Consider the following 8,299-nt stretch of genomic DNA (forward strand, 5'->3'; position numbering starts at 1 on the left):
GTATATAATACACATTTTACAAATTTCCAAAGTTAATTTGCGATTATCTGGGCTAATTACATTTGCATCGTTTGAAGAATAAAACCAAAAACAATTGTTCCATATTCTATTTTCCCTTTCAATCCTCGCCGATACACTAATAGCTGTTAGCTGATATAGGCAATTTTTTCAACAGCTTAATTTAAAACAACCCATAATCAAGCATCGAAGCTTTTATTAAGTAATTTTTAATTGCCTGACACTGTCCATTGTCTATAAACATTTGTGTTTAGTTGTTATTTTTCAACTGGCAATTGTATATATGAATGTATGTGTGTACATTAGGGTGTTCCAAAAACACTAAAGTTGGAATTGTAATGCTCTCTACCCCTAGGATTTTTCTATATCGAAAAAAGTATACCCCTAGTTTTTTTTTGAAATCAAAATATATTTAGAGGTTGCTCAAAGTGCTCAAAGTCTTCTATGTATTTTTATATGGGGAAAAAACTACCTTTTCGTAGAAATGGTATAGATTTCTTGAAAATTAATATTTTTCGATCGGACTCTCTCTCTGGTTCTTTTCAGGAGACTCAATAATAATACCCAATGGTTTATTTAACAATTTTTTAATACTAACGATTTTCTATTGGTCCCCGATTGCATTTTTCGGGGCTTTTTGGGTCTTTGGCGGTCCTATAAATTATTGTTGCGGTGAAAAAATGGTTCAATAAACAATTGGGTATTATTATTGGGAATCTCCTGCAGATAAGCAGAATTTTCCGATAGAAAAATATTGATGTTTAAGAATTCTAATCCATTTCTGCGAAAAGTTGTTTTTTCCCCATATAAAATACATGGAAAAATTTGGGCGCTTTGAGCGACCTCTAAATATTTTTTGATTTCAAAATAAAAAAATTGGGGTATATTTTTTCGGTATAGAAGAATCCTAGGCGGTGAGAGCATACAAATTCCGACTTTACTTTTTCACATGCATTTTTTTTTGGACCACCCTAGTGTACATTGCATGTGGCGCACTTAATTAGCGGCAAAAGTAAATTGTTACAGATAAATTTAATATTGTTGGGATTAATTGTCTAATAGTTTTTTTTTTTTTTACGAAACAGTTGACTGTTTTCACACATTCAGTTTGATTGCGCATGGGAAGCCTTTAACTAAAACAAATGTTCAACCACTTTGTAAGTCAGTAATAATTGCACTTCGAGGAATATGAAAGTAAGAAATTTTTAGATAAAAGGTGCACAATATTTTTAGTTTTTCAAAATCTCTTTTTTCGTTATAATTTACAAATTTGTTTATAAAGACTTTTCATTATTTTATATTTTGCCACTCACCGCCATGCAAACTTGCAAAATATATGTATATATACATTGCCTTTCTCTTGTACAATTAGTCATCTACAGTGCTACAAATTTATAAAATTTACGAAATTTTCAAAATTTTTAAAAGCTTTGTTTAAAGGTAATGACTTTCAAAAGCGATTATCATATGATCCGAGGCTCAGAGATTATATAAATAATGACTTGATAAGAAACCTTCATAAATTCTGCAAACATGCATGCATGTATAACCAAATATACATACAATTCCTACATACATATGTAAATACAGTTGTGGTCAAAGATTTACGACCAAAATTCAAAATGATACTGTTTACAACTTATGTTTATTATTTTTAGTAATCAAACAAAATCCGTTTTTTTTGTACAAAAAAAAGCTCGAAAAATTAACGGTAATTGTCAGCTACTTGAAGCATGCAATGGGTTAAAAAACTGCATGCCCGAAAACTTTGTAAAAATTCTCATTAAAAAGTTTGGAATTTTGATGACCACTTTTTGAAGTTTGATTATTTTTTGTGAAAAATGTGCAAGCATTGAAATTTCTAATTACATATGTGGTTTCTGTTTTTGATTGAATTGCATATATTTTAATTTTAAATTACTAAAAATAAATAAATAAATTAACATAAGCTGCAAACAATATAATTTTGAATTTTGTTGCTAAATTTTTGACCATAGCTGTACATATGTGCAAATGCATATACAAATATATGTATGTAATACACAACACGTGCGTACACTTTAACTAGCACTTCTACATCTCTAGATATTTCAAAATTAAATGTATTTCTTCAACACTTTTTAAACTCTTGCAATACCTCGTTAAATTGATTTCCCTTATCACCTACGGCGTTCTCCTTTCCACAAGCCTATACATCCTTGCGTACAGACATATGTATGTATATACTAGCTTTTGCCCTCTGCTTCGCCTGCCTGAAGTTCGGTTTAACGTTATGATCCAAAATTTAACATAACATAAAAATAAAATTATGTCACTGAAAATTATACATTTTATTAAAAAAAAAAACTTGCTTATTGCCTTGAGGTTCCAGAACATGGCCAATGTCTCGAATACAAACTTAATTGGCAATTTCAGTGTAAAACACAACTTACTTTTCGTAGCTCGTCTTATAGTAATATATTTAAAAAAAAATTTATAGGTGGCATGTTTTTTAAATGTGTGTGAATAGGAACTTTTATCAAACTTTTGGTTTCATATTAATATCGCACTGATATACAAATGTATGTACATATATCATTTAGCTTGAACAGAATTAGACGATTGAAATTTGAGCAAGGTGGAGAATCTCTGCTGTAATAACGAAAGATATTCCATTTTGTAAATTTTCATTTAAATTGAAATTGATTTTTTAAACAGGTTAAAGCTTTATTAAACATCTCTCATTTGTCATCCATATTGTAGCACATGTTTCATTAAAATGAATTAAACGTTTAAACAGGAGGCAGCTCTCTTCAAAATTTCGAAATAAACCTTTGTCCAATCTGTTTCGATTGATAACCATACTGATTAGGAGTGCACCGCCTTTTTAAAAATATTTTATATTTAAAAAATGTGATTTGACTTTTAAAATATTAAAGAAATAAAGTTTTCTTAAACCGCTTTCGTTAGCCACCTATGTTTTAATAGTCCATTTAACTTATTAATAAAATTGCATTTACATTTTTAAATAGGTGGCTATTCTCTTAAAATTTTTTTCTTAATAAAGCTTTTTGAAAGCTCATTTGTTTGGCATCCATATTGTGAAATTTCTTTGATTCTATAATTTAGAATATAGTTTAACCTTTTAAGCAGGTAGCAATCCTCTTAATCGAGGTTGTAAGCTATGTACCTCTATGCCAAGTTTGCTCAAACACTCGCTTACAAACTTTCACATAATATTATAGTATTAGTAGAAGTTCATTTAACTTGCCAATTAAATTAAATTTCAATTCCTACACTGGTGGCAATGCCCGTCAAAAATATTTTCGAAATAGATACAGCCTTTTTCAAACCTCTCTCGTTTCATACCCATACTAAGATATTGCATATAACTTGTTATTTAAATTTATTTTACCCTTCTGATAAGATAGCAACCCTCTTCAATATTCCGGAATAAAGCTTTCTTACAACTCGCCCATAATATTTCATTTTACCTTTTAGCTAAATTGATTTATAATTTTTAGACAGGTGGCAGCTCCTTTAAAAATATTTTTGAAATAAAGCTTCGGAAATCCCTCTCGTTTTATACCCACATTAAAACCCTTTTCTTAACTTATTTTTATACTGATTTCAACTTGGTGAACACGTGGCAACCCTCTAAAGGAATATGTTTGAACTAAATCGTTTTTTAGCCCGTTTCGTTTGACAACTTTAACACTTTTAACAGGTGGCAGCCCCCTTAAAAATATTTTCAAAATAAATAGTTTTGTAACCCCTTTCGTTTTACACCTATGATCGAGGAATATCTACACTAGGGTGGTCCAAAATAAGTAAAGTCGGAATTTTAATGCTCTCACCCCCTAGGATTGTTCTATATCGAAAAAAAGTATACCCCTATTTTTTATTTTGAAACCAAAAAATATTTAGAGGTCGCTCAAAGCGCTCCAACTTTTCCATGTATTTTGTATTGAAAAAAAAAAAAAACTTTTCGTGGAAATGGTATGGAAATCTTGAAAATCAATATTTTTCGATCGGAAAGCTCTTGTTCTCTTCAGGAAACTTCCAATAACAATATCCAATTATTTATTTAACCATTTTTTCAATAATGAAAATTTTTTATTTATCCCCCATTGCATTTTCTGGCATTTTCTAGGGGTTTTGGCGGTCCTATAAAATAAAATAATAAAAAGTAACTATACTTAGAAAAAAATTTTAAAAATAATTGGGTTTTATAATTGGGAATCTGTTGAAGAGAAGCAGAGTCTTCCGATCGAAAAATATTGGTTTTCAAGAATTCCATACCATTTTCAAGAAAAGTTCTTTTTCCCCATATAAAATATATGGGAAAACTTTGAGCGCTTTGAGCGACCTCTAAATATTTTTTTATTTCAAAATAAAACATTACGGGTACGCTTTTTTTGATATAGAACAATCCTAGGTGGAGAGAGCATAAAAATCCCGACTTTACATTTTTTACATGCATTTTTGGACCACCCTTATCTACACATATGTACGTACATAACTGTGTATCTCTCTCCTCTTCAGGGGCGTCATCCCAGATAAAAAAAAAAAACTGTGTATGTATTTATCTTGAAACTTATCAAAAATTGGTCATGATGTTCTTTTTATTACAACACTGAATCCTTAACCTTCACATATCGTCACTGGCACAATAAGGTAGAGATATATATATACGTACTCGTATACATTTTTATCTTAACAAACCTAATCAAAATTCTAAAGACGGCTAATCAGTTTCATGATGTCCTTGGTGAATGACTTTGAGAGTTGGATTTGCGTTTCATACATTTTGGAGAAGATATGTTTATCGAACGAAGCACAGCAGGGATGGAATTTCAAAATTTCAAAATGTGCCTAATAGTCTTCAAAAATAGTGCCGAAAAGAAGATGAAAGTGCCACAAAATTAAATTTCTTCTAAGGCATTTTAAGAACAATATATTTTTAGAATAATATTTTTAAAATACACTGAAGCAATATAATAATTTTTAATTAACTAAATTATTACAGTAAATCACTTCTATGAAGGATTCCTTATAAGAGGGGAGCTCAAGAAGGGATTCGGGGATTTACTCGATTAACATAAAAAAATTGATAGGTGGATTTAATCGAGCGCGTCAGATCAAGAAATGGTGGGTTTAAATTTTGTATGAAAAACATGCCATAGATAGGGCTTTTTTGGTAACAGGAATCCTTTTCTGCACTTAGTTTTTCTTAAAACTTCCACCGGTAAATTCCAGTAAAAATTTTCATATTTTTTTCGAAACCTATTTTCGCAATTAGGCAAACTAGATTTAAGACTCATGGTTTCTTCGGCAAATCTACTTATAATTACAGGTAGAATCCTTCTATGCTATACGCGCATAGTCACAAAAAAAATTTACCCGCCCTGATGTATAGATATATGTGCATATGTATTTAAACGATATTTATCTGAGAACATGAGTTTAAATTTATTTGCATACATATGTCATATCTTAGTTTCATCTTAAAAATCGCAAATCATTCAAAATCCAACAGCGCGCAATGTGATTTGTCTTGTGATAGCAGCAGCAAAATGTTGTTTAAATTTATTGTATTTTGTAAATAAGAGTACTTACATATTCTACACAACAGTGAAGTTAAATAGCGAAAGCAAATAGTTGAATACATATTTACATTTCTTAATATGTAGATATGTATATACATATATCATATATGAATGCAAATACGCATGCACATTAGCCTGTACCACTATGTATGGACCGAAAAAATTTCAATTTGATCCAAGCCATTTCTGACACTCACTAGGAGAGTATTTTAGAAGAGCAACACTTTTTTCGGCACACTGTTAAAACAGCAAAATCGGGTATTTTCTACATATGACATTTTTATTTTAACTCCGATTCCTATAAATGATACATCGTTGTAAAGGTATTAAGAAAGCCTACAGTTGTATATAGAACTACAGTGCATGCGCGATAATGTGAACACCGTAAAATATAAACACCCCAAAATATTTACACTTTTTATTTTGCATTGACTACTCTAAAGAGTGAACAGGACTTAAAAGCTCTAAAAGATGAACAATATATAACATCTTTATATGAATTCTTACAAATTGATAATTTATAAATACATGAAAATTTCCAATTGCTGAGTTCGGGGAATCCCGTACTATTGCGAAATATACGTATTTGGCTTGAAAATTACGCACGTAGCTTGGGCACGTTATGGTTTAATTTTTGCTAAGGGCTCCAAAAAGTATTTGCGATTAAAAGAAAAAGCAGACATCTAAGATCTGAAAAAAGGAACAAGTGTAACTAAGAAGTAGAAGCAGAAAAAAGTTGCTGATTCCTTTTTAGTAGGTACATAACGCGTTTCATTCCTGTGAATGCAAGATGGGTTTTATTAAACGAATTTTGGTTTAAAATGAATACTTAAAATTTTTTAATGCAAGTATTTCTGTACTCTGTTCTTTTTTAAGTAAATCCATTAAATTTGGTTTTAGAAATGTAAATATCAATTAAAAAATGCATCATAGGGGGATATTTTTGCCTTAATTTTTAATTTCGTGAACCCACTTGGTTTTAATTAGTTCGCATTATCGAGCGTGCACTGTATTATCATATCTCATGATCTTTGCAAGTTATGTTGATATGTCTGAAAACGACACCCTGTACGCAATATTGTGTGCCATAAAAAGAATCTCCATGTTAAATTATAACCATTCTGCAAAAAAAATACTAGCCCATTTTCATTAAGCTTCCTGCTATTGGTTACAAGGTGTCGTTTTCATGAAAATTTAAAACTTTTTTGTTTGCCATGATGGAATAATTCTCTTTTTAACCGACTTCAAAAAATGGAGGAGGTTATCAATTCATCGGAATATATTTTTTATTATCTTTTTTTAAGAAAAGGTGGTACCTCATGGGTGGTCCCATACTAATTTAGTTTAGATCCGAACATTTGATCTTGAAGAAATTAACAATGATCTTAAATTTTTATATGGGAATTGAAGTCGCTTTTGTTTTTTGCTTAAAAATTACTTATTTTAATACCTTAACAACGGTATCAATTAAAGAAGTTATAGAAAAACCCCGATTTGGTTATTTTTACAGGGTGCCGAATTTACACTCCTTAAATACTCTCACAGTGAATGTACGAAATCGCTTGGAAAAAATTCAACTTTTTTGTTTGTGACAGTTAACACATCAAGTGTCAAGCATCACACCAACGCATGTATGTAAATCATTTCCGAAAGTATTTTAATGATAATGGAAAGCAATGCAATAAATGTTACTTCTTTATCAGGGCAGAAAAAGTACACAGAGAAAAACAGAACATATGTATGTACATATGTGCATCTATGTAAATACATACGTGTGTTCATAAAGTAAATACGAAGCCAAGGTTAAGGTAATCCGTTTGCGTTTGTATAAGTCTCAAAACAAAATTGTTTATAATACATACATACATACATAAATACTTCCCTTTTTCTAAAATAAACTCAAAGTAAATGCGCTGAGTTGTTTTGTGCCCTTGCAATCGTACTATCCGCTATTTATTATAGATATTACAAGCGTTTATGATATTAAATTATAACTGTTATTATTAAATGGGATTTTGATGATTTCACAGTGAAACACTCAAAAAGTGATGGGAATGAGACAATTTCATTCATTAAAAGAGGATTCCGATAGAATACCTAACCAAATATAATATTTGTATGGCAAGATTTTTCTTTAAGGCGACAAACCCCGACAAATGGGCGTGGCAATTGCAGGACTAAAATTAACTGAACGCAGACTTTATTAAAAAAAAAATAATAATACAAAAAATTGTGTATTCTCACAAAATAAACCATCTCGTCATAAAGAAAAATATTTTAAAAATATTTCTTAAAAAATGCCCATTTTATAGAGCCACGTATTTTATAGAGAATTAACCAGGGATTACGATGGTATAATTTTAAATCCCTAATTTACTGGTCTTCACTATGCAAATCGACTTTAAAAAGTTCAACTGTTCAACTGTGGGTTCACGCCGAGTTTCCGGCCAACATAAAAAAAGGAAAAGAAAGTATATATTTTCTAATAGCGGTCGCCACACAAATGGTTAAATAAACAATTGGGTATTATTCTTTTTTTCCCATATAAAATACATAGGAAGCTTTGAGCACTTTGAGGGACCTCTAAATATTTTTTTGATTAAAAAAAACAAATTTTTTTCTATATAGAACAATCCTAGGCGTGAGAGCATTGAAATTCCTATTTTACTTTTCTCATATGCATTTTTGGGTCA

The sequence above is a fragment of the Rhagoletis pomonella genome, unplaced genomic scaffold, assembly GCF_013731165.1.
Source record: "Rhagoletis pomonella isolate Grant_MI unplaced genomic scaffold, Rhpom_1.0 Rhpom_scaffold_00002, whole genome shotgun sequence".
NCBI lineage: Eukaryota > Metazoa > Arthropoda > Insecta > Diptera > Tephritidae > Rhagoletis > Rhagoletis pomonella.